The sequence below is a fragment of the Palaemon carinicauda genome, chromosome 29 (assembly GCF_036898095.1).
Source record: "Palaemon carinicauda isolate YSFRI2023 chromosome 29, ASM3689809v2, whole genome shotgun sequence".
Lineage (NCBI taxonomy): Eukaryota > Metazoa > Arthropoda > Malacostraca > Decapoda > Palaemonidae > Palaemon > Palaemon carinicauda.
Genome location: NC_090753.1, coordinates 82,942,189 through 82,966,188, shown reverse-complemented (window position 1 = coordinate 82,966,188; position 24,000 = coordinate 82,942,189). Strand labels below are relative to the sequence as shown.

At 36.2% G+C, this 24,000-nt stretch overlaps 1 long non-coding RNA gene across 1 annotated transcript in view; it reads right to left on the bottom strand.

The window, feature by feature from the left end:
* Window positions 1-2,092: 2,092 nt before the first annotated feature.
* Window positions 2,093-24,000, bottom strand: part of LOC137622847 (uncharacterized) — a 22,698-nt gene continuing 790 nt past the window's right edge. Inside the window, exons 2-4 of the long non-coding RNA XR_011040495.1 lie at window positions 11,033-11,217; window positions 10,426-10,486; window positions 2,093-2,433 (exon numbers count right to left, since the gene is read on the bottom strand). This is a non-coding gene — a long non-coding RNA (uncharacterized lncRNA). The remainder of the gene's footprint in view (window positions 2,434-10,425; window positions 10,487-11,032; window positions 11,218-24,000) is intronic.

The window sequence follows — 24,000 nt, the reverse complement described above, 5'->3', positions numbered from 1 at the left end:
GCATCTAAGCAATCTTGCAATATCCTATCTATCAAATATATTCAGCAACTATTACTACTACAGGGAGGATGTGAATGTAATATTAAGTATAGACGAAGCTCATACTTGCCTTTGTGTAAACCACCGCATGAACCATCTCAAGTGAATTAGATTCAGGATTTCCTCTACGGTTTAACTGAAAATCAAAAAGCGACTGAAAATAAAAAAGCGTTTATGAATAAAATATGTTCTACTTAAGTTATATTTCCTTATTTCCTTCTATATTTTTTCTTACACGTTACTTTACCCCTTAAATTATATTTACTCATTCATCAAATTAATTAAAATAATTTGAGGAATTAGTAATATAAAGGAATGAGCTAAATGCATTCCTCAAATTATATACTCCATAAATTATCAACATCAAATTTTTAAAAAATATTTACTTTAAAATCTAAAACACTAATACTATATTTCAAACTTTAAATAACTCAAATTATATTTAAAACTTAAAATATCAAATTACAATTTATTTTAAACTAAAATACATCAAATTATGTATAAACTAATACTTCAAATAGTATCTACTGAACAGAAACATGTAATTCGAACAATTTCGGACATGAATAATTATGTATTAGAATTTTTTTTATTAGGAATATAAGTAAAAATTGAATACAAACAAGTTATATTTAAAGTTTAGACTAGAATTGAATAAGCTATACTTGCAGCTCTAATAGAAAAAATTTAATATTAAAACCGACAATTTTAGCGCAAGTTATGTGGAGTCTTTAAAATCGTAAGCCTTGATCTGTGCCCATTTATGGTGCACATTAATTTGGTAAACAAATGGCCTTCGACCCAATAACAAAAGAAATAAGTCCTATAATTTAAATTGTTCCATCGTTGAAAAACAGCTAGTCTTGATCATCAGCAAGGAATTTTGAAACTACCTGGCCATTTATTGTTTTATCCCGTAAGGAGAAATAAAGAGTATCAACAGGTAACTAAATTCGGCTGACTAACTAAAAGGAGTATCAACAGGTAACTAAATTCGGCTGGCAAACTAAAAGGAGTATCAACAAGTAACTAAATTCAGCTGACTAACTAAACGGAGTATCAACAGGTAACTAAATTCGGCTGACTAACTAAAAGGAGTATCAACAGGTAACTAAATTCGGCTGGCAAACTAAAAGGAGTATCAACAGGTAACTAAATTCAGCTGACTAACTAAAAGGAGTATCAACAGGTAACTAAATTCGGCTGACTAACTAAAAGGAGTATCAACAGGTAACTAAATTTGGCTGACTAAAAGGAATATCAACAGGTAACTAAATTCAGCTGACTAACTAAAAGGAATATCAACAGGTAACTAAATTCGGTAGACTAACTCAAGGAATATTAACAGGTAACTAAATTCGGCTGACTAACTAAAAGGAGTATGAACAGGTAACTAAATTCAGCTGACTAACTAAAAGGAATATCAACAGGTAACTAAATTCGGTAGACTAACTGCTTTACGCCGTCCATTTTGCTCATGTCCTTCTGGCCTACTCACCTCTTTCTATTTTCCTGTCTTATTATCTCTGATCTTTTTTGTATTGACACTTTTCCCGAATTTCACATCGCTGATGAAGGGCAACTCTGGTCTTACGCCATTCTCAAGTTCATAAGTCTAGTTGTTACATATCCCATCTGTAACATTTAAAATATGTAGTGTGTTTTCATAATTTTATGAAAACTTGACTCACGTTACTTCGTTACATGATCCTTGAAAACAAGGAAATAGCACATTTTACTCTATCAATATTGCAAGGTTGCAAAATGACGTTCTACAAAATCTTATATAAAGTTAGTTTTGACATCACAAATTCCAATTAATTGAAATGTTTGTTGTATACCCAAGTCTAGATAATATTACTAGGACATTACAATGTTTCACATTTAGATAATAGATTTAATAAAAACACTAATGAAAAAATCTAATGTTTTAAGCACCAACTTTGCCATTTTCAGTTCGCAGTCTATCAAAAACACTGGATTTAAGTATGCAATCGATCTTGCCCTCAATTGAAAATATGAATAAAGGATTTATGAATAAGGACAAACTAAATTGAGAAAAATCACGTTTATTAAGTAAAAAAAAATTGCTCCAGTCACAGTTAAGTGCACTGCTTTATAAATCATGTCTATGGAACATCAATGACAATGTCTACCAAGTACAAATTACTAATAAAACTAGCGATTTAAAATAAATTTGAAAGCTATTTAGTTACTGTAACAATCCAACAAGTTCATATATTAGTTCGAAGTCAACATCGTACCTGGAACTTCTAGAGTACTGACAATATTTTAACTTCCTTCACCAAAGCACAGATTCAGTTACCACATTCATAGCATTGGCCAATCAGTTTCAACGATAGATCTGTAGCCTCTACTGCTGGAAAGTTGTACCTGCAAAATGGAATTTTGAGAATTAAAATTGCACTACTGCTCATACTACCACTTTGTCAAACTAATGTTATCCGCTGGGATAGTGCTTAGAAAAATATTACGATAAATTACTCAAATTTACATGATCTTTAGCAATAAAACAAGTCTTCTACTAATAATTTTTAACAGTTCTAAAATCAAGACAAAACTTGTTAGAATAGATATGTTTAGACAAAACATAAGATGCAAGGACGAACACAAGTACTTCAAGTTCGTATCTTATCTAAAAGTTCATTCTTTGAAAAAAAAAATTTCACCTACGAATGATTGCTTGATTTTAAGTGTAAAAATTGCTAAATTCTGGATTTTCACTATAAAAAGAGCATTTAAATTTTAAGAATTACTATAACTTCCAGCAGCGGTAAAGAGTGTTAGAAATACCTCTTGCAGAGAAAGAAAAGGCACCAAAAAGTGCACTAGAAACCACAATGCTGCCGCAAACCTTTTCAGCAGCCAGAAGCCTATTAAAATCAAGCTTCATAGTATTTTCTACCATACAAAAAAGTTAAGAAAATAATTTATTCAAATTAAAATAAGATTTTGGATGACTAATTTAGGCCTACAAAACCCATTAGCTATATGGACTGATCGAAGAACTTAAAATCGGCTGACGTTCAAAATATGCAAAAAAGTCAGAGGTCCCAACAAACATATTCCTGACGTGCCATGTAATATAAAAGTTAGAATAGTTGTATGAAGGTACGGTAGGAGCTTGTATGATCAAATGAGAGAAACACGCAAAACATACCTAAAATAAGAATCAAAAGGAGAGATGCATGTGTAAAATAAAAATCAATACAGGAAAATACGTGCAAAGATAAACTAGCATAATGCAAGTCTGAAAATATTCTGATTTAGGATTTTAATCCTTGAATTAAGATAAGGGGTCACTAATGTAATACTATTAATATTCATTTCTTACTAAAGAAAAAGATAACATAATTGAAAAATAGTGGAGCCAGTATTTACCACATGCGAAGGAAACAGTCATCCAAAGATAGTGAACAAAACTTGCATGATTTCGATGCAGAAGTTCCTAGATTTAGTACTAATTTTTGACTGAAATGACAATTAGAAGAAATTTGTCATTTTCCTAACAAACCAGATCTCTTTATTATGGATTTGGATTTGAGAAGGCTTTGTTCTCTCAAAATTCTTGAGCCAGGTCACTTGAGGGGCAGCGTCCAAGTTACGCAACTCGCATGTGGAGTTCTTCCTTTTGAAGACTGAGGGAGTCTTGACCCTCTACTCCATAGGACAGGGACATTTATCCCTTGCTCAAACTTTTTACGAGGTAAACAACCCGCCGCTAGTTAGCAGGAGTAAACCAACCACCCTGCTCAAGTCGTTCTCCTTTTGAGATTTGTCATGGGTTTGTAAGGTTAGGAAAAATTTACCATGTCATTTGATTTTAAGCAAATACAGACCATTTGTTTTTTACCACAGAGACTTGCCCTTAGGTGAACGAAGTCCAAAACCTTAACTGGCAGGGAACTTTACCTGGGCCTGGGGTATGACTGAACTCCTGCGAGTGAGATTGGGTACTTCCTCACCTCGCAAACTTCTCTATAAAGCATGAAAGTTGGCACCCTGGGCAATAGAGCTATGTGAAAACTAGCAACAACTTTACCAGATAAGGATACTGGAGTGGGTAGCACTACCTTAGACATTGCCCAACTGCCTCGCAGGGGGGACAAGGACAAAATGTCAGGCTATATGCGAAATTGGTATTACTTGTTGTCAAGAGGTATAGCAGCTTACTGTCTTCCAGATGCTGTGCTCTTAGAGAAGATGAAAAAGACCAGTCATTGCCCATTCATTCCTGACTAACACCGGGATAATGTCCCTCTTGACAAACTGCTGTGTGTCCTGTAAGGGAGCGGAGGTAGCTTATACCACTACTTGTACTACCACTACAGGACCTATGGAGAATGCATCCAGGCTCTTGAGGGTTATGACTTTCAGATAGTTGGCCGTAAGTAGTTTTGATGCTTCTAGACAACCGCTTGTAGGACCTGCACCAACACTTCAAATTTTAGGGACATACTAACACCACTAACATGAGATCTGGGTCTAATCTCTTGGAATGTAGTGAGGATTCAGCTCTCATTCTATGACCTGATGAATCTAGACTGAACTTGGGTTTTCAGGAGTCCTTTTTACCTTACCCATGCTCACATTCAATCTGTGTGGGGGAGGGCAAGCTCCATAAAATTAGTTATAAATAGCTCCTCAGCACTCGCAAGACATAGTAACAATCAGGATCATCTATTAAATGACAAATTGAAATCCGAAAGGGCCCAAACTTAAAGACTGCTACAGCCATATTACAAGTCCTGGTAATGAACTTTGGGATGAGGGAGTTAATAACCCATCTCTTGAATAGGTTATGTCGTACGAGAGAGCATGCAACTCACTGATCTGTTGGGCAGAGGCCAGGGAAAGGAAAATAGTCATAAGAGCCAAGTCATATCTGAGGACTGTTTTAGCAGTTCATAGGGTACTCCTACCAGGGATTATATAATATGAACTACATTCCAATGAGGATATGTTTAATTGTTCAATCTAAAGACAGGCTCAAGGCTGAGTGGTAGACATTCACTGCCAATACTGGGCAGATTTTCCTCTATAGGGTACAATGAAAACTGCTATCATGGGTATAGTGGCATTGAGGAGAGATTCCTTCCCCGACAACAACCAGAGAAGATAGTCCACTTAGCCTGACAGATGACAATAGAGGACTTAGAGATGCTCGATAACCTACAAACAATAAGTCGTAGGTAAGCAACAGCATTGTGGTATATTCTCTGCATGAGGTAATTTGATGAGGTTGGGAAGCAGCAGCACCAGCTCTCGGTACCTTTGAGCAATAGTACGTCTAGGTACCATTCTGCTTGCTGGTACAGCAGACCTATCAAGGTCAAGAGGACGGAATTTGCCTTTAATTTGTTGATATGTCTCCCCCATCACACAGAAGAGGGGAGGGGGATGTGTACAGCCAGGTTGTCAGACTGATAATGAGAGATCTTACAGATCTGCCAGGGGATTTAGCACTGGTGAGCAGTACACAGAAGCTTCTGCTCCAGGGGTGTCTTAAACAGATCCATCACTGGTGAACCCCACAAGTCAAAAACTTTTGCTTATTCAAGGAAGCAAAGACCACAACTAACTATTCGAGTCTTCCTGCTCAGATTGTTGACAAAGGAAGTCTTTCTTCCACAGAGTGAAGCGGGCTGACTGGGCAATCAAGTTTTCTTCCATTCTTCTTGGTATTCTCACAGCCAGAAGGCATAGCTGTGAAAAAACTACCTCCTTGTTTAAGATAAGCTGCTACTGTCATGTTGCTCAAATACACTACTGCACGAGTCATGACCTATTTGAAGTGTTTGAGGGCCAGGAAAGCTGCTCATTTCTAGGAGCTTATGTGACGCTGACAATTTGATTTGGACCACAATCCATGGGTCATTTATAGCAATAGGTGAGCCACTCACCCTTTTTTCATGCATTCATGAAGAGCATCAAATCTGGGCGAGAGAATGCCACTCTACCATGTATGTATTATCTACCCACCGACCCAGGACTGTCTTTGCTCTGATGTTATCAGAACTTAATATTCCGGAGGATCCCTGTACAGAGACCAGGTGGTTTTCAGTTGCACTGGAGAGAAATGCATAGAATCACTGGTGGACAAGGCATTTCAAGGAGGTCAGGTCCCTATTAAGCATAGCCACAGCTGTACTTTTAGCATCTTCCTTCTGGAAGGGAAGAGCCCTTCCTTTTAGTCTACTGTCTTGGGAAGGAAAAACCTTGTCTAAATGGGTGAATTTGCATCCTGAGATCAGGTTTGAGATGGTTTCAGAACTTCATGATTTATGATCTCCACATGGACAAAAGAACCCTGGCTGTGTAGGAGGGGGTCCTCTACAGAGTTTCCTAGAATCAGCCAGTCATCTAAGTAACGCAATACACTATTGCTGATGTGAGCCCAGGTTGAATCTTCACTGAACACTCATGAACACTTAAGCTGTGGATGGCAAAGCATAGCACCTTGAACTGATACATTCTCATGAATGAATCCTTGGTACTTTATGAATGGCTTGTGATCTGGAAATATGTACTTTTGAAACCCAGTGTTATGAAGTCTTCTGGTCTGACTGCCTGTCCTACCGTATCTGTCTTCTCCATCTTTAACAGTATCTGCAGGACATCCTGTTCAGGTCAGAGAGGACCATAACCAGTCTCCAGACTCTTTCTATACACGAGACTAGAAGAACACAGATCTGGCAAGGACCTCATATGTTTGGACTTTCCTGAAAGGAGAGAGACTTCGCTGATCCCTTAACAAAGAACACATTACTAACTGAAGATTTAACAAAGGAGAGAATGAACATACTGGGGTACTCCACACAGGATAGAGAATGAACATAACTGGGTACTCCACACAGGATAGACTTAGAAGGATCAGCCTCCTGGCACCTCACCTCTTGCCACCTGTGCTTCAGGCATCCTCCCACCAGTGGGTGGGCAGGAGGAGTGATTCCCCCACTGGGGGCAACCATGTCTTACACCTCTACCTCTTCTGCCCCTTGCACACTTGTCATGAAAGTGGCTGTTTCGGGGACACTAGCTGTGGACTGCTTCAAAGCAGTTGCTCCTTTTGTGTGTGTCCTTGTGTGATGGGGGACGGTCTCAGTCCCGAGGGCACCGAAGAGTAAGGGCAGAATGTGACAACCCTATGGAGGAGGGTTATGACAATTCCTCCAGTGTTCTGTCACTAGGTTTATGTCTTCCTATCTAATCAAGGGAGAATTCTCCGCTGTGGAGTTGAGTAACTAATGCTCCCCTATAAGTCACCTACCTCAAATTTTGAGACTTCAAAATACACTTCCTCCACTGCTTGGCCAGACTGTGGGTGAGGAACTAGACTATACCCCCCAGAAAAGCTAAGCAAGGTGGTGTTTATCACTTTCTCTGAATCTGCCAAATATTCATCAGAGCCTACTGAACCAAATCAGTAGTCTACGAATCAGCCTACAAAGAACTCTGCAGCCCCCTCTGTTTGTGGCCTATACCATAGGAAAATGTGATTGTGCAGCCAGTCTATTGAGGGAGCTGTGTTAGAAACAATTGCTGGATCCAATAGTAAAGGAGAGGGATCATCCTCTAGAATCTCTATACTATCCTGCTCAGAGAGGTTGACATCCTAGCCACTTTGTTAGATTTTCCCCTGGCTCCTTTCATCATTGAACAGGGCAACTATCATCATCTTGCTGGTTCCGAAGGCTTGGCAGAAAAAGATAGGTCCCTATCTTTCATTTGGGGAATGGTCCAACTCTTCGCTCTAAGGCAGCAGTCTTAGAGGTCGTGGACATTGGTCACACTTCAATGGTCTTAAGTGTCTTCTTACAACTCGTCCAGAGCCAAACTCCCACCCGCAGGCACCCGAGCTGGGTCAGGTTCATAAATGGGATCCCAAGCAGGGGCCAGAGACCTGGAGGGGAGGTTCTATTCTGCCAGTAATACTTTTGACGAAAAACCAAAGAATTCTTCTGTGGATCCAAAGCCTCGAGATCTTTTAACGCCCTGTTTCTTAAGGATCTTCAAATCAAACCACTCCTAAGGTTGGCCAAGGAGGCGGCAAGGGGAGACTTCAGAGAGAATTCTAGAGACTATGAGGCCTGGGGAGGATCCGTCTGAACCAATAGAGGCTCTGGAAAAGGAGCAGCAGGTTCGGTTGCCACAAACTACCAGGGACAGCTGAATTGTCTGAATGATATCAAAGCCTCTGCTGGTCCTAGGGAGATGGGTATCACCTGGGGAAGGCCTCTCTTGCCTGTGACCTCTTCTCTTGGTTATTTTAACAGAATACCCAGTTTTCCCTCAATGGATCTTGTCCAGGATAGGAGACCTTATTCTGGATATTTCTGATACCAAGACAGCCTTTCAAGAGGAGCAGCTTGAGGTGGAGGAGAATGTCTACCCGCTATCTTGCACATAGAGTCTAGTAGACTTTCAGTGGAGGAGCTCACGTGCCTACCTCACCAGTGTATGGTGGGCAAGTATGTGTCAAGGCACACAACACTCCAAGCCAACTATGTCCTATCTATACTAATTTTGAATCATCATGGACAGGTGTAAACACTTCATGAAACCTACAAGAGGTTAATGAGCTGCCTCACAATCCTAGAGGAGAAGGCAAGCTCTGATGGAAACTAGCAAGGGAGGAGTTATGTCTGAATGGGACCTGCATTGCTCTCAAACATCAGAGCAATCTGGTTCTACCACGTAGGGAGCAGAAGCCTCACGCATAACACCGAATGGTTATGTATTGCCAGACTAGATTGTCCCGAGGACATGATGGGACTGCGACTGCAGATGGTCGGCAGCAACCATCATTGGATGCTACACTGCTCAACTCCGAGGACCTGTAGCGACTGTGTCTACCTTCTTACGAGGAACTCTAGGGGAAGACCATTCAAGAACAGAGCAACATTCCTCTTAGGGTGGAGAAATAGTGCCAGTATTTCTCTTGCTGAGCAAGCTTTGGTTGCTGAGTTTGCCCAACAGTTAGCATACTAGCTCCTGGGGAGATTGCAAGCCTGGCTGGGAATCCAAGTCCCTGCCAGCAATTCCTCAGGTGGGAAAGGCGGTGAGAGGATGCCTAGGTAACGGAGCAAAACACTCAGTCTAAGGCCATGCCCAATCCCAGCAGAGCAGATGTGCACTCTCAATGTCCCCCAAACCTCAGCACCCCCAATAGCCATGCCTTAGAGGGGAACTGAGATTTCCAAAGAAAGGCCAAAGTTGACGCATAGCATCATACAAGAGTACCCTTGGCAGTGGACGCTGCTGCTTTAAATAGGGGATCCAACAGGGTTCTTCATACCCAAGAGATGTCCAGGGACAAACTGTCATCACACTTATCCATTCTTCCTCCACAGGCCACCGAACAAGCTTTCTTAGCAGGGGCGAAAGAGATGCTGGAGTAGGAATCTAATTTTTCGACCTCGAAGACTGCCCTTGAGAAAAGGATTCTTTTAGACTACCACCATCGCCTACTGTACAGCTCCCACTCTGAGGATAGCCATTTCTGAATCTCCTTGCACATTGGTGTCTTATGCACTGATATAGGTGCTGCAATAGAGGCCTTCGATGGATGGGCAAACATCTTAGAAATCTTCAGTAAGACCAGATACCTGAAAATTGAAAATAAGAGCAGACACCTGAAAATGGGAAACTGTTTGGAACCATTGGGGCCAGTCTTTGAATAGGTTTTTAATGGGGAGAGATTGCATGCTCTCTACCGAGCCAAAACCCAAGTGGAGAAATGGAGTAGCTGAATGTGTTAAGGTTAGTCAAAACAAGCTAACTAGCGGCTGGTCGTTTACCTTTTAAAATATTTAAGGATAGTTTCCAGCTACACCGGAATATATCCACAGTAAGAGCAAATGGTTTGTATTTGTGTAGGAAGAAATAGTAGGAACCTAAGAATACTAAAAATAAACTTTTTAGAAGACCCCACACTTGAATAAAACAGTACAAAATGGGAAGGAAGGGGCAAATATTTAGCGAAGTGTTTTAATCAAATAGCTTGCAGTATATTGACAAGACTGTATATTAGATACTCACAAGACCTTTAAAAAACGGCAAGATACTATCCATCCTTTTTTCAAATATGAGAGACTACAAAAACAGTTTGATTTCTGCCCATTTTATAATATCACAGAATCCCATGTTACTGGAACAACTTTCGTCAAAGTTTTTTTGTTATTAGTCTATTCCAATCATAAATCTAAGCTAGCCTTAGACTGTTCGAAAGCCAGCTTTGATGTAACTTGTTTTTACTAAAAATTACAAAAAGCTATTAGATATTCATGAATCGTGTCCTTACTCGCGTACCCTTGACATTTACGTACATTGAATTAAAATACAACAAACAAAATGTCTACTTACCATTTATAAACCATAGCCTGAATTGTCTCATTCAGATTTCCATATATGGCAATTTGTGAATCTGAAAGTACAGAAAGGAATGAAAACCTTCAACCAGAATTTTTCAATTGCGTTGAATCCTATTTGTTATATATCACTCATTGTTATATCAAATTATACTTAACTTGAAATGTCTTAAACAATTTAGAATTTTGAGACGTTAAAACTTAATATCTTTAGATTTAAAACAATTTCAAATCAATATGAAACTTAAGTCATTCTATACCTGTGATATAGATAAAATATAAAGTCTTTTCAGCTGAGCAGTCTCTGGAGCCTATACAAAGTAGGCCTTGGAACTACCATTTACTTATGCACAGTGAAATAAATTGAATGGCCTTTAACACTTAATATTGATTAATAAAATTATTTCAATTATTAGTTTCATCGTAAATCAGTCTAAATTATTACCAACAATAGTTTTTGAGACCTGACTATTTATAGGTTCATCCGGTTAGTGGAAAAGAAGGAGTATTCACTTGGTCAATAAATTCGGTGGGCTATACTTAGAAACAAAGTCCTTTAAGTCCCTTTTGCCCATACAAGCCTCACATCCTGGCCTACTTACCTCAATCTCATTTGCTGTATCTCTTCAACATTCTTTTAAGTGAAACAACTTGCTGTCCATCTCAACATTCTTTTGAAGTGAAATTCATTTTCCTCAATTTCACATCGGCGATGAAGAGCAACATTTTTCTTATGCAAATTTGTCTCAGGTTCATAATTCCAGTTCATTGATACTGTATCTTCAACCTGTAATATTGAAAATATGTAAATATACAGATTCTTTTATATTTCCTTATTCTATAAAACCTGACATTCCATTTCATAGAGCTTGAAAACTAGACCTGTCGTTTTATCGTACTGTTATGATCGTATTGTTAATGCAATGTTGCTAAGTGACTTTTCAAGCTATAAGCTACTTTTGTTATGACTTATTTCAATTATTTGCAATACGTGTCGTGTACCTCGTTTCTATATATTAGTAAATTACGCTGTATGTTTCACATTCAAGATGGTAAATAGTAGGCACTAGTCAAAATACTATTAGGACTGAAATACTAAATTTTCCCTTTCAGTTCACAAATTCAAGCAAAAACGCTGGATTCATTTCACCGACCGACATTTCCCTGAATTAATGCTATGAATAAAAAGTACACGAAAACAAAAAACTAAGTACTTCCGAGGTGCTAAGTAAAAATTGCACCCAAGTGATAGCAATGACTGCTAAAATGTCTATCACTAGACTTTCATTACGTCTATCAGAGTACAATGGGTTGCAATAACATTGTATAAAAGCACAGTGGCTTACAATAAAGTTGAAAGCTATTGGCATAGATTTATGAAGACAGACTTGAAATTTGCGTTTAAAGCCCTGTGAAAAGTATCTTGGCTGACAAGCCGGTAGCGGCTTCGTAAAAATAACATTCGCATTTCAATCCTTGAAAATGACGGATTTTCAGAAAAAACTCGCTTCATAAAATACTTCGCATTTCAATTTCTATTCAATTCCGCATGGAAATTACTTCAAAACTTCCAGAGCGTGCAGAAAAGGGCAAATTTGACTTGCAATGCTCGTGAAAACTTTCTTTGGACAAACAAGGCAAAATCAAAATAACAGGTAATTCTGCAGTTAAAAGCCTAATGATAAAACTGTTTTCAGACTGGTACATGCTTAATTTCCTACGCCTATTGATGCGAAAGGAGTTTTTCGCTTTTTTTACCAGTATCTTAAGCTTTTGAAGAGTATCTTGAGCTTTTGAATAAATACTTCTCCATTCATCATTTCCTACTTAACGCTTCATAGTCCTCAGCCATGTAGGACTGGGCTTTTCAACTTCTAGGAAGTTGTAGGGCCCAGTTGAAAGTGTGGTGAACTAATTTTTTGAATAGAGTGCGAAGAGCATGCCCAAACCATCTCATCTACCTACCTCTCACCATGATCTCATCCGCGTGGCACTAGTAACTTTAGTCAGTTTCATTTCTAGTAAATAAAAACCCGTAAATGTGCATTTAAATCCAAGTGCAAAACTTCCTTTTCTTTACGGCAAGTGCAAAATTAGTAAAAAACAAATTTGAATTTAAACCTGTCAAAAAAAAAAAAATCCTTTGCGAATTCGCATTTAAAGCTTCATGAAAATATTAAACTTGAATTTAGCAAATACAATTAGAGAAAACAAATAAGCAAACTTCCATTAATCCACAGTGTAAACTTTCTTGGAAGTAGGTTGGCCAGGGTACCAACCACCCGTTGAGATACTACCGCTAGTGTGTTATGGGGGTCCTTTGAATGGCCTGAGTACTACATTGGATCCTTCTCTCTGGTTACGGTTCACTTTCCCTTTAACTACACACCGAATAGTCTGGCCTAATAAACCAGACAATACAAATTACCTAACAATTCTTCAACTGAAGGGTTGACTACCGCACTTTGTTCAGTGACTACTTAACCCGTAGTAAGGGTTTTAGAGAGACTAGCTAAGGTAAGCAGCTCTTCTAGGAGGACACTACAAAATTAAACCATTATTCTCTAGTCTTGGATAATGCCATAGCCTCTGTAGCATGGTCTTCCACTGTCTTGGGTTAGATCTCTTGCTTAAGGGTACACTCGGGCGCACTAATCTTGTTTTTTTAGTTTTAGTGTTTATATAGGGAATGTTTTAATGTTACTGTTCTTAAAATTTCATTTTTCCTTGTTTCCTTTCTTCACTGGGCTATTTTCTCAATTGGGGCCCCTGGGATTATGGCATCCCGAATCAGCTTGGGTTGTAGCTTAGCAAGTAATAATGACTGGTAGGTAAAACTTAAAAAATGACTGGTAAATCTGCATTTAAAGCCGCGAAAAATGACCTTCGTTAGCTTTCAGGCACCTGCTCGCATTGCATAAAGCTGTGCATTTGAAGTCCAGTGAAAAAAATAGGTTTCAGACAGGTAAGCGCTTACTAAAAAGCCTGGAAATTAGCTTTTAGAGCCAAATTAAAAAAAAAACACATTTGGGTTTCAGACTTGTACAGGCTTGGTAAAAAAAGATACAAGCCTGTGAGGAAAAAAAACTGGTTTCAGACAGGTATACGCTTATCAAAATAACCTGGAAATTAGCTTTACAAGCCAAAATAAAAAAAAGGAGTTTCAGACAGGTATACGCTTATCAAAATAACCTGGAAATTAGCTTTACAAGCTAAAATAAAAAAAAAGGAGTTTCAGACAGGTATACGCTTATCAAAATAACCTGGAAATTAGCTTTACGAGCCTAATTATTAAAAAAAGGGAGTTTCAGACAGGTATACACTTCACCAAAATGACCTGGAAATTAGCTTTACAAGCCTAATTAAAAAAAGGGGTGTTTCAGACAGGTATATGCTTATCGAAACCTGGAAATTCGCTTTACGAGCCCAATTGAAAAAAAGGAGTTTCAGACAGGTATAGATTATCAAAATAACCTGGAAATTAGCTCTACGAGCCTAATTTAAAAAAAAAAGGAGTTTCAGACAGGTATACGCTTATCAAAATCCTGGAAATTAGCTTTAAGAGCCTAATTATTAAAAAAAGGGAGTTTCAGACAAGTATACACCTACCAAAATAACCTGGAAATTAGCATTAAGAGCCTAATTATTGAAAAAAGGGAGTTTCAAACAGGTAAACGCTTATCAAAATAACCTGGAAATTAGCTTTACGAGCCTAATTATTAAAAAAGGGAGTTTCAGATAGGTATACGCTTATCAAAATAACCTGGAAATTAGCTTAACGAGCCTAATTATTAAAAAAGGGAGTTTCAGACAGGTATACACTTATCAAAATAACCAGGAAATTAGCTTTAAGAGCCTAATTAAAAAAGGGAGTTTCAGACAGGTATACACTTATCAAAATAACCAGGAAATTAGCTTTACGAGCCTAATTGAAAAAAAGGAGTTTCAGACATGTATACGCTTATCAAAATAACCTGGAAATTAGCTTTACGAGCCTAATTAAAAAAAAGGAGTTTCAGACAGGTATACGCTTATCAAAATAAGCTGGAAATTAGCTTTACGAACCTAATTATTAAAAATAAAGGGAGTTTCAGACAGGTATACGCTTATCAAAATAACCTGGAAATTAGCTTCACGAGAATAATTATTAAAAAAGGGAGTTTCAGATAGGTATACGCTTATCAAAATAACCTGGAAATTAGCTTTACGAGCCTAATTATTAAAAATAAAGGGAGTTTCAGACAGGTATACGCTTATCAAAATAACCTGGAAATTAGCTTTAAGAGCCTAATTATTAAAAAAGGGAGTTTCAGACAGGTATACACTTATCAAAATAACCTGGAAATTAGCATTACGAGCCTAATTATTAAAAAACGGGAGTTTCAGACAGGTATACGCTTATCAAAATAACCTGGAAATTAGCTTTACGAGCCTAATAAAAAAGGAGTTTCAGACAGGTATACGCTTTTCAAAATAACCTGAAAATTAGCTTTACGAGCCTAATTATTAAAAAAAGGGAGTTTCAGACAGGTATACGCTTATCAAAATAACCTGAAAATTAGCTTTACGACCCTAATTATTAAAAAAGGGAGTTTCAGACAGGTATACGCTTATCAAAATAAACCGGAAATTAGCTTTACGAGCTTAATTATTAAAAAAGGGAGTTTCAGCCAGGTATACGCTTATTAAAATAACCTGGAAATTAGCTTTAAGAGCCTAATAAAAAAGGAATTTCAGTCAGGTATACGCTTATCAAAATAACCTGGAAATTAGCTTTACGAGCCTAATTATTAAAAAAGGGAGTTTCAGATAGGTATACGCTTATCAAAATAACCTGGAAATTAGCTTTAAGAGCCTAATTAAAAAAAGGGAGTTCCTGACAGGTATACGCTTATCAAAATAAGCTGGAAATTAGCTTTACGAGCCTAATTAAAATAAGGTAGTTTCAGACAGGTATACGCTTATCAAAATAACCTGGAAATTAGCTTTACGAGCCTAATTATTAAAAATAAAGGGAGTTTCAGACAGGTATACGCTTATCAAAATAACCTGGAAATTAGCTTTACGAGCCTAATTATTAAAAATAAACTGAGTTTCAGACAGGTATACGCTTATCAAAATAACCTGGAAATTAGCTTTACGAGCCTAATTATTAAAAATAAAGGGAGTTTCAGAAAGGTATACGCTTATCAAAATAACCTGGAAATTAGCTTTACGACCCTAATTAAAAAAAGGGAGTTTCAGACAGGTATACGCTTATCAAAATAACCTGGAAATTAGCTTTACGAGCCTAATTATTAAAAATAAAGGGAGTTTCAGACAGGTATACGCTTATCAAAATAACCTGGAAATTAGCTTTACGACCCTAATTAAAAAAAGGGAGTTTCAGACAGGTATACGCTTATCAAAATAACTTGGAAATTAGCTTTAAGAGCCTAATTATTAAAAATTGAGGGAGTTTCAGACAGGTATACGCTTATCAAAATAAGCTGGAAATTAGCTTTACGACCCTAATTAAAAAGAGGGAGTTTCAGACAGGTATACACTTATCAAAATAACCTGGAAATTAGCTTTACGAGCCTAATTATTAAAAATAAAGGGAGTTTCAGACAGGTATACGCTTATCAAAATATCCTGGAAATTAGCTTTACGACCCTAATTAAAAAAAGGAAGTTTCAGACATGTATACGCTTATCAAAATAACCTGGAAATTAGCTTTACGAGCCTAATTATTAAAAATAAATGGAGTTTCAGACAGGTATACGCTTATCAAAATAACCTGGAAATTAGCTTTACGACCCTAATTAAAAAAAGGGAGTTTCAGACAGGTATACGCTTATCAAAATAACTTGGAAATTAGCTTTACGAGCCGAATTATTGAAAATTAAGGGAGTTTCAGACAGGTATACGCTTATCAAAATAACCTGGAAATTAGCTTTACGACCCTAATTAAAAAAAGGGAGTTTCAGACAGGTATACGCTTATCAAAATAACCTGGAAATTAGCTTTACGAGCCTAATTATTAAAAAAGGGAGTTTCAGACAGGTATACGCTTATCAAAAGAACCTGGAAATTAGCTTTACGAGCCTAATTATTTAAAAAAGGGAGTTTCTGACAGGTATACTTATTAAAACCTGGAAATTAGCTTTACGAGCCTAATTAAAAAAAGGGAGTTTCAGACAGGTATACGCTTATCAAAATAACCTGGAAATTAGCTTTACGAGCCTAATTATTAGAAAAGGGAGTTTGAGACAGGTATACGCTCATCAAAATAACCTGGAAATTAGCTTTATGAGCCTAATTAAAAAAAAGGGGGGGGGGAGTTTCAGACAGGTATACGCTTATCAAAATAAGCTGGAAATTAGCTTTACGACCCTAATTATTAAAAAAAGTGAGTTTCAGACAGGTATACGCTTATCAAAATAAGCTGGAAATTAGCTTTACGAGCCTAATTAAAAAAAAGGGAGTCAGACAGGTATACGCTTATCAAAATAACCTGGAAATTAGCTTTATGAGCCTAATTAAAAAAAAGGGGGGGAGTTTCAGACAGGTATACGCTTATCAAAATAAGCTGGAAATTAGCTTTACGACCCTAATCATTAAAAAAAGGGTGTTTCAGACAGGTATACGCTTATCAAAATAACCTGGAAATTAGCTTTACGAGCCGAATTATTAAAAATGAAGGGAGTTTCAGACAGGTATACGCTTATCAAAATAAGCTGGAAATTAGCTTTACGACCCTAATTATTAAAAAAAGTGAGTTTCAGACAGGTATACGCTTATCAAAATAACCTGGAAATTAGCTTTACGAGCCTAATTATTAGAAAAGGGAGTTTGAGACAGGTATACGCTCATCAAAATAACCTGGAAATTAGCTTTATGAGCCTAATTAAAAAAAAAGGGGGGGGAGTTTCAGACAGGTATACGCTTATCAAAATAAGCTGGAAATTAGCTTTACGACCCTAATTATTAAAAAAAGTGAGTTTCAGACAGTATACGCTTATCAAAATAAGCTGGAAATTAGCTTTACGAGCCTAATTAAAAAAAGGGAGTTTCAGACAGGTATACAATTATCAAAATAACCAGGAAATTAGCTTTACGAGCCTAATTGAAAAAAAGGAGTTTCAGACATGTATACGCTTATCAAAATAACCTGGAAATTAGCTTTACGAGCCTAATTAAAAAAAAGGAGTTTCAGACAGGTATACGCTTATCAAAATAAGCTGGAAATTAGCTTTACGAACCTAATTATTAAAAATAAAGGGAGTTTCAGACAGGTATACGCTTATCAAAACCTGGAAATTAGCTTCACGAGAATAATTATTAAAAAAGGGAGTTTCAGATAGGTATACACTTATCAAAATAACCTGGAAATTAGCTTTACGAGCCTAATTATTAAAAATAAAGGGAGTTTCAGACAGGTATACGCTTATCAAAATAACCTGGAAATTAGCTTTACGAGCCTAATTAATAAAAAAAGGGAGTTTCAGACAGGTATACGCTTATCAAAATAAGCTGGAAATTAGCTTTAAGAGCTTAATTATTAAAAAAGGGAGTTTCAGACAGGTATACACTTATCAAAATAACCTGGAAATTAGCATTACGAGCCTAATTATTAAAAAACGGGAGTTTCAGACAGGTATACGCTTATCAAAATAACCTGGAAATTAGCTTTACGAGCCTAATAAAAAAGGAGTTTCAGACAGGTATACGCTTATCAAAATAACCTGAAAATTAGCTTTACGAGCCTAATTATTAAAAAAAGGGTGTTTCAGACAAGTATACGCTTATCAAAATAACCTGAAAATTAGCTTTACGACCCTAATTATTAAAAAAGGGAGTTTCAGACAAGTATACGCTCATCAAAATAAACCGGAAATTAGCTTTACGAGCCTAATTATTAAAAAAGGGAGTTTCAGCCAGGTATACGCTTATCAAAATAACCTGGAAATTAGCTTTAAGAGCCTAATAAAAAAGGAATTTCAGACAGGTATACGCTTATCAAAATAATCTGGAAATTAGCTTTACGAGCCTAATTATTAAAAAAGGGAGTTTCAGATAGGTATACGCTTATCAAAATAACCTGGAAATTAGCTTTAAGAGCCTAATTAAAAAAAGGGAGTTCCTGACAGGTATACGCTTATCAAAATAAGCTGGAAATTAGCTTTACGAGCCTAATTATAAAAAGGTAGTTTCAGACAGGTATACGCTTATCAAAATAACCTGGAAATTAGCTTTACGAGCCTAATTATTAAAAATAAAGGGAGTTTCAGACAGGTATACGCTTATCAAAATAACCTGAAAATTAGCTTTACGAGCCTAATTATTAAAAATAAACTGAGTTTCAGACAGGTATACGCTTATCAAAATAACCTGGAAATTAGCTTTACGAGCCTAATTATTAAAAATAAAGGGAGTTTCAGACAGGTATACGCTTATCAAAATAACCTGGAAATTAGCTTTACGACCCTAATTAAAAAAAGGGAGTTTCAGACAGGTATACGCTTATCAAAATAACCTGGAAATTAGCTTTACGAGCCTAATTATTAAAAATAAAGGGAGTTTCAGACAGGTATACGCTTATCAAAATAACCTGGAAATTAGCTTTACGACCCTAATTAAAAAAAGGGAGTTTCAGACAGGTATACGCTTATCAAAATAACTTGGAAATTAGCTTTAAGAGCCTAATTATTAAAAATTAAGGGAGTTTCAGACAGGTATACGCTTATCAAAATAAGCTGGAAATTAGCTTTACGACCCTAATTAAAAAGAGGGAGTTTCAGACAGGTATACACTTATCAAAATAACCTGGAAATTAGCTTTACGAGCCTAATTATTAAAAATAAAGGGAGTTTCAGACAGGTATACGCTTATCAAAATAACCTGGAAATTAGCTTTACGACCCTAATTAAAAAAAGGAAGTTTCAGACAGGTATACGCTTATCAAAATAACCTGGAAATTAGCTTTACGAGCCTAATTATTAAAAATAAAGGGAGTTTCAGACAGGTATACGCTTATCAAAATAACCTGGAAATTAGCTTTACGACCCTAATTAAAAAAAGGGAGTTTCAGACAGGTATACGCTTATCAAAATAACTTGGAAATTAGCTTTACGAGCCGAATTATTGAAAATTAAGGGAGTTTCAGACAGGTATACGCTTATCAAAATAAGCTGGAAATTAGCTTTACGACCCTAATTAAAAAAAGGGAGTTTCAGACAGGTATACGCTTATCAAAATAACCTGGAAATTAGCTTTACGAGCCTAATTATTAAAAAAGGGAGTTTCAGACAGGTATACGCTTATCAAAAGAACCTGGAAATTAGCTTTACGAGCCTAATTATTTAAAAAAGGGAGTTTCTGACAGGTATACTTATCAAAACCTGGAAATTAGCTTTACGAGCCTAATTAAAAAAAGGGAGTTTCAGACAGGTATACGCTTATCAAAATAACCTGGAAATTAGCTTTACGAGCCTAATTATTAGAAAAGGGAGTTTGAGACAGGTATACGCTCATCAAAATAACCTGGAAATTAGCTTTATGAGCCTAATTAAAAAAAAAGGGGGGGAGTTTCAGACAGGTATACGCTTATCAAAATAAGCTGGAAATTAGCTTTACGACCCTAATTATTAAAAAAAGTGAGTTTCAGACAGGTATACGCTTATCAAAATAAGCTGGAAATTAGCTTTACGAGCCTAATTAAAAAAAAGGGAGTCAGACAGGTATACGCTTATCAAAATAACCTGGAAATTAGCTTTATGAGCCTAATTAAAAAAAAGGGGGGGAGTTTCAGACAGGTATACGCTTATCAAAATAAGCTGGAAATTAGCTTTACGACCCTAATCATTAAAAAAAGGGAGTTTCAGATAGGTATACGCTTATCAAAATAACCTGGAAATTAGCTTTACGAGCCGAATTATTAAAAATAAAGGGAGTTTCAGACAGGTATACGCTTATCAAAATAAGCTGGAAATTAGCTTTACGACCCTAATCATTAAAAAAAGGGAGTTTCAGACAGGTATACGCTTATCAAAATAACCTGGAAATTAGCTTTACGAGCCTAATTAAAAAAAGGGAGTTTCAGACAGGTATACGCTTATCAAAATAAGCTGGAAATTAGCTTTACGAGCCTAATTATAAAAAAAGGGAGTCAGACAGGTATACACTTATCAAAATAACCTTGAAATTAGCTTTACGAGCCTAATTATTAAAAATAAAGGGAGTTTCAGACAGGTATACGTTTATCAAAATAAACTGGAAATTAGCTTTATGAGCCTAATTAAAAAAGGGAGTTTCAGAGATGTACGCTTATCAAAATAACCTGGAAATTAGCTTTACGAGCCTAATTATAAAAAGGAGTTTCAGACAGGTATACGCTTATCAAAATAAACTGGAAATTAGTTTTACGAGCCTAATTATTAAAAAAGGGAGTTTCAGACAGGTATACGCTTATCAAAATAAGCTGGAAATTAGCTTTACGAGCCTAATTAAAAAAGGGAGTTTCAGAGGTATACGCTTATCAAAATAACCTGGAAATTAGCTTTACGAGCCTAATTATAAAAAGGAGTTTCAGACAGGTATACGCTTATCAAAATAAACTGGAAATTAGCTTTACGAGCCTAATTATTAAAAAAAGGGAGTTTCAGACAGATATTCGCTTATCAAAATAAGCTGGAAATTAGCTTTACGAGCCTAATTATTAAAAAAGGAGTTTCAGACAGATATACGCTTATCAAAATAACCTGGAAATTAGCTTTACGAGCCTAATTAAAAAAGTGAGTTTCAGACAGGTATACGCTTATCAAAATAACCTGGAAATTAGCTTTACAAGCTTAATTAAAAAAAGGGAGTTTCAGACAGGTATACGCTTATCAAATAACCTGGAAATTAGCTTTAAGAGCCTAAAAAAAAAAAAAAAAGGAGGGGGGTTTCAGACGTGTACAAGCTTGGTGAAAAAAAAAATCATTTAGAGCCTCCTGTATGTAACTTGAGTGGTCTTCAACATGTACACTTAATAAAAAAAATCGCTACAGACAAATATACATTGTAGTCCATGAGGATTTCATTGCCTTTTAGACACGTACAGGCTTAGTAAAAAAACAAGAGGCAGATTTGGATTTACACCCCCTGTGAATTGGGTTTCAGATAGTAACACTAAAACTAACTAGTTAAAACTAGTTGATTAGCAGTTAAAAGCCCCATGAAAAAACTAGCTCAAAAGACCTGCAAATTTTGATTTAAAGACCACTCTAAAGTTACTTAAAAAACCGGTAAAAATCTTTGAATAAATGTTGCCAGGCATTTACGGTTAAAAAACATTAACGTTGAGTAATTATGGTCACCAATCCGTAAAGATAAAATATGGTAAAAATTACGGTCTTATTTTACTGAAATACGGCTGAAAAAAGTATATTTTAACGGAGAATTTCCGGTTAAAACTAATTTTGACACATTAAGAAACTTGTGGGTTTTAGTAATTCACAAAAATCGTAAAATAAGGAACAAGCAAATTTGCATTCGAAGCCACGTAGAAAAAAAATTCAGACAGGTACATAATTAATAAAAACAGGAACATTTAAATCCCGTTAAAAATGCCTTGAGCTTCAGACGTGCACGTTCAGAAAAAAAAAAAATGAATTTTAAGACCGAAGAAAAACTTGAAGTATCAAACATGTGTGCGTTTAAACATGTGTGCGTTTAGTAACACGTGACAAAAAATACTTTACTTTTAGACAGGTACACTTACTCTAAAAGAAAAGAGGCAAATCTGCATTTAAAGCAGTGAAAATGACAGTTGATTTTCAAACAATCACACGCTTAGTAAAAAAAAAAGAATAAGCCGGCAAATTTGCATTTAAAAATCCCCGCGAGAAAAGTTTCCTTGGATTTAAAAAGGTACAGAGTTAAAAAAAAAAAAAAAAAAAAAAAAAAAATTGGAGCACCGTGAAAAATTCCTTTCAGACAGGTACACGTTTAGTAACAAATTTCTTTAGAGCTCCATGAAAATAACTAGTTTACAGACATGTAAAAAGTTAAAAATGCTTTACGAATTTGCATTTAAAACCATGTCAAAACTTCATTGGCTTTCAGAGGTACATGCTATACAAGAAAAAATCTTGCGGCGAATTTATACGTAGTAAGCTAAAACCAATCAAATTTCAAGACAAACTTGCCAAATTTTGATACCGCAATTGGAATTTCAGTTACCACAGCCCTGATGATCCTATTTAGCTTTTATATCTCAAACTAGTGAGTAAGACAACGAATTAAGTGTTGCTGTACCGATCACTTTCTGGGGATTAAATTTATTTCAAGAAGAACCCAGATACTATAGTCAATTTCTTTTAGCGATGCAGATTTACACCAACTCGCAGCGGTGCCCTTTAGCTCGGAAAAGTTTCCTGATCGCTGATTGGTTGGCCGAGATAATTCTAAACAATCAGCGATCAGGAAATTTTCTGAGCTAAAAGGGCACCGCTGCGAGTCGGTGCAAATCTGCCTCGATAAAAGAAATGGACTATAGGGTAAAATAGGTAAACCGCATACAACTAATGACTAGGCATTTGAACACTATAGAAGCCAAATACAGTAATTTTGGTAAATAGAGGGATGAACATTAAAACTTAGTAAATTTTTTTTTTCATAGATAACCTTCTGTAAAATTGACAATAGCTCATGAGCAGTAGCTCACAGCAGCAATCTGAACAATATTAGTTTAGGTAATATTTCGGTTGAGATCCACTCAGCGCCATTACCGCTTGCCTTACATAGAAGCTTCGTCTTTTTTTGCGAGCGAAGCGAGCCCACGGTGGAGCAAAACCCATTAGATTTCGGTGATATTACGATAGAGCAATGGATTTGCTAAGCAGTGGGCTCGCTAACCTCACGCACAAAAAAAAAAAAAAAAAAAAAAAAAAAAAAAAAAAAAAAAAATAGACACCAATGTATTAGCAAGCGGTCAAATTATAGTCCCACCTAGCGCGGGTCCATAGTTTTAACGAACTTTGTTAAATCCTAAAATTTCCCTTCTTAATCTACTTTATATGGTTCTAGGATTAAATACTAAATTAATTCTTACTGGATGCAATAATTTCAGGATTTTAAATATTACCTCTTTAGTCATTTAAATATCAATACACTTTCAGAGTGCAATAACTTATTTTCAGGTTATTATAACTTACGAAAGAAAAGTTGAATAAAGAAGTTTAGCTTTAAATAAACGCTTTTCGCCACTAAAGTAAATATTAAACTACCGAAAAGGCCATGAAAAGAGTTAGAGCAAGTTACCCCCAACAATTTAAAAATTACTACTGCTTACAGAGACCCGTTGGTTACAGTTTGCCTAAAAACTTAAAATAGATCTATCGAAAGTACTTTTGAACACAATTGGCTTACGTAGCAAATGACAATCGAATTTAACCTTTATAAAAACTTAGATCCTTATTGTACCCTGCTTTAGGAATATATTTCTAAGACTTGAAAAAAAAAATATTCTTTCAACTATCAAAACTCAAAAAATGCATAACTTAACACTGAAAAAAAATATAATCTAAACAGTAATCATTTAAAT